Source organism: Meleagris gallopavo, chromosome 16 (genome assembly GCF_000146605.3).
Source record: "Meleagris gallopavo isolate NT-WF06-2002-E0010 breed Aviagen turkey brand Nicholas breeding stock chromosome 16, Turkey_5.1, whole genome shotgun sequence".
NCBI lineage: Eukaryota > Metazoa > Chordata > Aves > Galliformes > Phasianidae > Meleagris > Meleagris gallopavo.
Window position 1 is genome coordinate 4,756,158 of NC_015026.2, and position 6,899 is coordinate 4,763,056.

Genomic DNA, 6,899 nt, shown 5'->3' on the forward strand with positions numbered 1-6,899 from the left:
CGCCTGCAGCTCTGCGCCGGGGCGGCCTGGGGCCGATCCCTTTTTATTCTTTGCTGTCGTTGAATCGCGCGGAGCCTTACAGAAATGCGGTGTCACGCAGCAGTGCTGCCGGGTCGCGCTGTGGGCGCGGGCTGCTCGCCCACCCGCCGCGGCTCCTGCCTGCTCTCCGTGCGCCTGAGTCCGGGGGGCGGAATCCCGCCCTGGCCCCGGCTCTGTGGTATGGAGGGCTGGCAGCCGCATCGTCTCAAACCTCTCAAACCAAACGCTCCTTTTGGACACCATTTTGGAATCCCCGCTTTCAACACTCCTAAGGCCCATCTGCCACAAGGCTTTTGTGCACGCACCGATGCACGGTACTGCAAGAAACGTGTCAATGTGGAATTAGGTTCGCTGTACAGATTTACTGTGCAGATGCAACTCAAGCTAAGGACAACCTGAGGCGTTCCCTGTGTGCCTCCACGGACAGGTGCCCGTTTCCCCTCAGGCTGGTCCTTCTCGCTGCACGTGCCAGCACAGTGCAGAGCCAGAACACTTCATCGACAGATCCTCCTGCTGCCCTCCCTCCTCCTGTCATGCTGCGACATTAATTAAATCTGCCGGCAGGTTTTAGGCCACTTCAGTACACAGCCAGCTTCTCCCGGTGGGGCAGTCTGGACCACTCATGCTGGGGCTGCCAGGCTGCACAGAGCCCTGGGTTTCTTTTTTGCCCTAAGGAAACCATTTATTTCCTGCAACTGTTGAAGTAAAAGTCAAGCAGATCAGGCCCGATGATCCCAGCAGCCTTTTCCTTTCCACAGTTGCTGTTCTCCTTGGCAGAGGCTGCTGGTTGGACTGACACACACATCCACCATTCTCCTTGTGTTGCCATCCATCAAAAGAAGCATGAGGAAGAGGCCCAAGCACAAACTTCTTGTGCCGAGCGACCATCAATTCACTGAAATCAACAGAGGTGCCATCCCAGGGGGTTTCCAGTGATTTATCTCCTGTTAATTTCAGAACATGTCTAAATTATTTGGATACCACAAAACAAAACCTCATCAGTGGACAGAGCATCCCATGATATTTACTCTCTTCCATTTTCCTTTGGTGGGCAAAGATAATTCTCAGATATTTCATGTCAGTAGGGAAAATATGATAACTATCGCTGAAAAAATGAAAGGCTATTTTTATAAAACCTGTATGTCCACGTTCCCTCATACAGATGGAGGCTGAAGCGATTCGTCATTCAAGCTGAATATCCTGCTCTGCCAATGACTTGGCAACCTTTCCATACCCAGCCCCAGGAGCTCAGAGGAGAGGTGTGGGCAGTGCACAGTGCTCCTGCTGCTCTTGGCTGCTATAGCCACGTCTGGGGCCTTTCAGGTACTGCACAGAAATAGAGCAGACCCAAACGCTGTCTGATTTATGTCAGGGTCTTGAGGAGATCAGAGCATGGAAAGATTCAAATGACACGTAAAAGTACTTCTGATTTCCCACCTCCCAATTCCTCTGCCGTTTCTTTTTTATGGATAATGGGAATTTGTTTCACGAAAAAGAATCACAATGAAATTTACAACATCGTTACAAAATAGCATAGAAAGACAAGGATAAAGCAATCATGGAGGAAACACTGACATTAGCACAAATGGCATTAATGATCCTGTCATGAAACAAGCAGTATATTTTAATGCATTTCCTTCTCAGTGCTCCTCTGATTCTTTTGAGATCAGTTAGTTTAAGCACTGCCAAGAATGACTTACTTTAAAACACAGTATTCTTTGAGTATGTTCTAACTGACAATTCTAATTGGATGTGTAAATGCTGATATTAGAAAATATCTAGATGAGTATTTACTGTTAGTTATTACAAACAGTATCACAGTTTGGATAATGATTATAGGAACAGTCATATGCTGTTTTTCCCACATCTGTACATATTTATTCACTCCAGAATTGTTGGTATTTTGAATTTGAAATCCTAACTTCTCTCCAGGTAAGAGTTCTGTTCATGCCCTGGAGAACGAACTGCTACTTGTGTGCACGCTCCTTACAGTACACAATGCACTATTATTCTATTACTAGGCTTTAATACATTTCATCTAGGCTTCAATTAATTCTTACATCATTTTTGTTTCACCAGTAAGAAGTGTATTGGTATTTTAAAAAGAAAAAAGCTCACTTATGTGATGCATAATTTTAACACTTTGCAGGTATGTTATTTGTTTCCCTTGAGACTATAAGGAGAAGCGGACACAGAAACAGTTTGACAGAGTAAAAGAAATGTAGAATTAGAGAACAGGATGAAGACAGAGCAGGCGAGTAAGAGGTTACTAACAAACATCTTAACGCAAAAATGATCAGCTTAGTAAGTATGATTGCTCTGCTGGATTGTATATAGAATAGTTATAGATGCAATTCACAGAGGAGCAAGCAAAAAGCAAAGAATGAATGGCAGTAGCTATGACCAATTATAAAACTTTCCATACTTCTGATAAGGTCATGAACCATAACTTTGAGGCTTAGGTCAGTCCTAATATTGTTCACCTTATCATCCATCACCCATTGCAATTGTTTCAAGTGTTTTTCTTAGACATTGAGAGGAAATCATCATTTAAATTGTTTGGGAGTCTGTCTGAATGTGTGCATTGTGCGTGTGCTGGCACCGAAGGAAGATTATTATCCTTTGTGGATGGGGAGTGGCAGGGTAATCACACTGATGCAATACTGGAAAGTTTTACTCATCATGACAGCATTACAATGAGAGAGACAATAATATTTTGCGCTTTTATAGCATCTTTCAAACCATTGCTGTGCTCTTAATCGTATTAGTTTATTAATAAAGCCACAAATAAATAAGCAGAGAAGCAGAGAAGTACCAGTACACACTGTACATACAAGGAAACATGTCAGGAAAAAACCAGAACACCTAAGAGTGATTCATAGATGCACTCTCCTACTCCTGGATGGAACTTCCTGCTGACAGCAGGTCTGCTCGATTGCCTTCAGGAAATAGCATGTGAAAGTATCTGCGTCAAAAGAGAAGATGTGCCCTTCTGGAGAGTGTTACAGCTCTTGGAGGGGCAAAAAGCTGTAATTGTAGCTCACAGATACTTGAAATTAGAGGTCAGACTGAAGAAATGCAGGAGCCAATTTTACACGAAGCAAAGGTGAATCACAAAGTATAAGAAGGTGGAGTAAGGTTTTCAGCATGTACTGCACTACTCTCTCTTTAGATATTAAAATTAAAATTAAAATCAGGTGCAAAAGACAATCCAAAACAAACAAACCCAACAACATATGACACAAAATGATGAGATTTCTGACTGGAGAAAAATAGGGTTTTCAAATGCTTTTTTATTTCACAATAGCTAAAAGATTTGTCTAAAAAAAAATTGAACGTAAGTATTTTATCCTCATTTGACTTGGTGGTAAAAGTCAGGTCGTTAATGATACAGTATTAGAGATACAGTAACTGGTAGAAGGAAATCTCGATTCACAGGACCAGGCATCTGAAATTCCCTGCTGGACTCTCATTCCGTGAAGTATCTGCCTCTGTGTCCTGCCTGTCACTCACTGAGCTCCTTTGCTTTCCCACTTTTCAATCAGCACAGAACTTATTCAGGCTGTTCGGTCAGCAGTTAGCACCTCACATTCACACCTAATACAATTGCCTAAGATTCTGAAGGTTTTTGCTTCGTGATCTTTACATTCTTTAGTTATGTACCTGTGCCATGCCAACTGAATATAGTTCTAATAACAAGACCATCATTGCAGAGATCATTGCAGTTGGAGAGATACAATGACATAATATTCATGTTAGAAAAGAATATAATCTGCAAATAATAAAGCACCATTTTGTAGATGTTCTAGGCAGACATTTTTGGCATGATTTGTTTCCTGAGCCTTGAAAAAACTCTGCAATAGCATGTGATGTGTACCCTGTTCAGATTTAGTACTCAGTCTGCTCTAGAGGAACCAATGCCAGCAATAAAAAGGAACCGCAGCTTTAAATGTCAGCATTTGCTGCAACAGAGTGATGAGATTAAAGGAATGTGAAAATAAAATGCTAATATATAAATATCTTAATAATGAAGCATTGTAAAATAAATGCACCACACTAATGTGATGTTAGCATAGATGATGTAGCTGGTACACACATACAATTGAAACAAGCCCTGTACTTTCCTCAGGTAGCTTCTGACAAATACCTCTTCTGTGAAGAATTTCAGTTACAAGAACCACATAAGGCTTTGCATTCACTTCTGCCTACCCCCATGTTTAGCAAGCAGTAACAGGCAGTGATTACCACAGTGAGAACTGTTGTTGAAGGCAGTGGGACTTTGTAAGTTTTTTGGAATAGAGACACCATTATAATTAACAAGATCTGAGTATTCTCTGTGCTCCTTCAGTTTTTTTTATTGCCTGTAAATACAGCATGAATAGGGGAACAAGCCTTTCTGCTATCTGAAGGCAAATCATGTCGTTAGGTGAGTGAGCCATTGCTGAACTACACAGATATAAAAGCTGGAGATTTCCCTCCAACGTCTACCTATCTTGGCATCAAGCCATTCACATAAATCAACTTCTAGATACTGAGGAAGAGGGTAAAGGTTTAACCATGACTGAAGCCCATTCAGTGTTACTAGTTTAAAGGACCAGGCCACCTGTGGTCAGTTTCCCTGAGAACGGGGGGGTGTTAAGAAGCCTACTTCTCTCTTTAAAGAATTTTTATTTGAAAAACTTCCCTTTTTTTCCAAGGAATCTACGCTGGTACGCTGCTAAGTAACACTTCCTGTGAAGAGGATGTCCCAAAATAAGCTGGTTGGTTTATTCTGCAGTTCTTAAATATAACAATTAGAAAATTGTCTTTTTTGTGGAAATTCCAGGTTAATGGTGGCACAGATCAACCACAACTGCTTCAGCAAGAGATGCAGTTGGGTGACTGGAATTTCTGCATATTGCTGGCAGCAAGTTAGTTTGATTTAATGTTAGTCTTGCATTTATTACACTGATGAAAAATACCTGCTTCAAATGTGGTCTCGTATCTTAAGACTGGATATGTTGGAGTACAAGTACATGCTCTACAGAGTGCTACACAGCACACAATAGCTTCTGCAAGAGCTGTTCGTATTGTCAGTATCCTCACTCACATCTGTCACTTGACAGGACTGTTGCTAGAATCTGCAGTTTGCTGTATACCTGATTTTCTGAAAGATTTTGTAGAGAGGGGGCTCAAAGCCAGGCAACAGCATGAACGAAAAGAATGAGCCGAGTGCTTTTGTCAGCAGGGACAAAAAACCCTGAGAGGAGTGCCTGGGGTTGTGTAGTGTCAAGGCTGATCACCAGTGGGGAAGGCAGGCACTGCACTAGCACACAGCCTGCCGAGCTGCTGACAGCTTTCCCTGCAGCCCTAAAACACCCACTTACAAGAAGAGGTTTGTTAGAAACCAGCTGGCTTTTTTTTTTTTTTAACAGAACTTTCAGTCCAAAAGAGCACAGATTATAGGAACAGAAGAGAACAAAATGGTTTATTGTCTAAAATATCAGACTTCTCCCTTTTCCAAGTTTCTGCTATTATCTCAGTATTTTGCCATCATTTTATCAATCATTCTATGCAGTTTTTGCATACATAGCAATGGATATAAAAATACACCAAAAAGAAACTAAGCATAAATACCTCTAAGCTCTCTCTCCTTCAAATATTGAGCTCACAGTGTATTTGCCCAGAGCTGACCAAAGTCATGAGGGTTGCTCTGTGCACACACCTGGCCACAAAACCAGAAGGAAGACAGGCAGTTAAACAGGAGGATGCTGGTAGATAATAGTGATATATTGCGGTAGGCACATCTGGGACCTAATTTTTCCTCTTGTTTTGGAAATATGGTAACTTAAGAGCCTTAAGGGAGAACAGAGAAATCCTTACAGAAAGCCCATGAGAAACTATTCCTCATCATAACAGATGTAAGCTGAGAAGGCTTCAGAGTGCCTTTTGAAAATATGACAAGTCAGTAACGTTGATTAACAATATTCTTTCTTTGAACAGAGGAGTTAATATTTGAATTCCTAAGGAGAAATTTTAGGCAGAATGAAATAAAACATGAAAGAACTTGTTTAAGGGTGCATTTGTCAGATGCATGAGAAAGGTGAGTCAGGTTAGGGAGCAAAATGGAAAGATGGCATTGAATTGATGGGAAACGACTTCTGTAGCCCTCAGCTACAAAGTGCACGTCAATAGTTTTGAGCTTCTGACATTAATCTCTGTCCTGTCTAAATTGAAAATGAAGGATTTTTACCACCATACAGAGCTGAAATCAAAGCAGAACGTGTGGGCTGGCTCTGGGGATCTCACTGCCTAAAGAAGCAGCTGATTTCCAAACCCTGACGTGACAAACTTGCAGAACCCTTTAATTGGCATTCAATTGCATTATCTTTGCAAGTTGCATTTTTTTGCTGGAAAGCTAAAGTTTATTTCATCAAACGTAGTGTTACCTTAAATATTAGATCCAAACCAACACTGTTGCTACCTTGTTACTATGGACTGACTCACACTATGGCCTATTTTAGTGAAAAAAGGAACCTACTGTCAGCATTTTCTGGAGCATATCCAACTTTGTATCGAGATTTCTCTCGATTCTGTGGCAATTAAACATTATCTAACCATGAATTTACATCCACGGGTTAGTTGTCCTGTTTCACGTTACAGTTACCCAAAGCTAGTTGAGTGAAAACCAGTGCTGAGAGAAAAGGGCCTTTTTTTTTTCTCTCGAGATTCAACACCAAACACGGCACTCGTTGTCTGTTTCTGGACACGTTACCTACGGGCACAGCGGCAGCGCTGAGAGAACCCCGCGGGCTCCAACGGCCGCGCCCACTCCAACGGTCAGCCCGCCCCGCCCCGGTGCCCCGGTGCCCCGCCCTTCC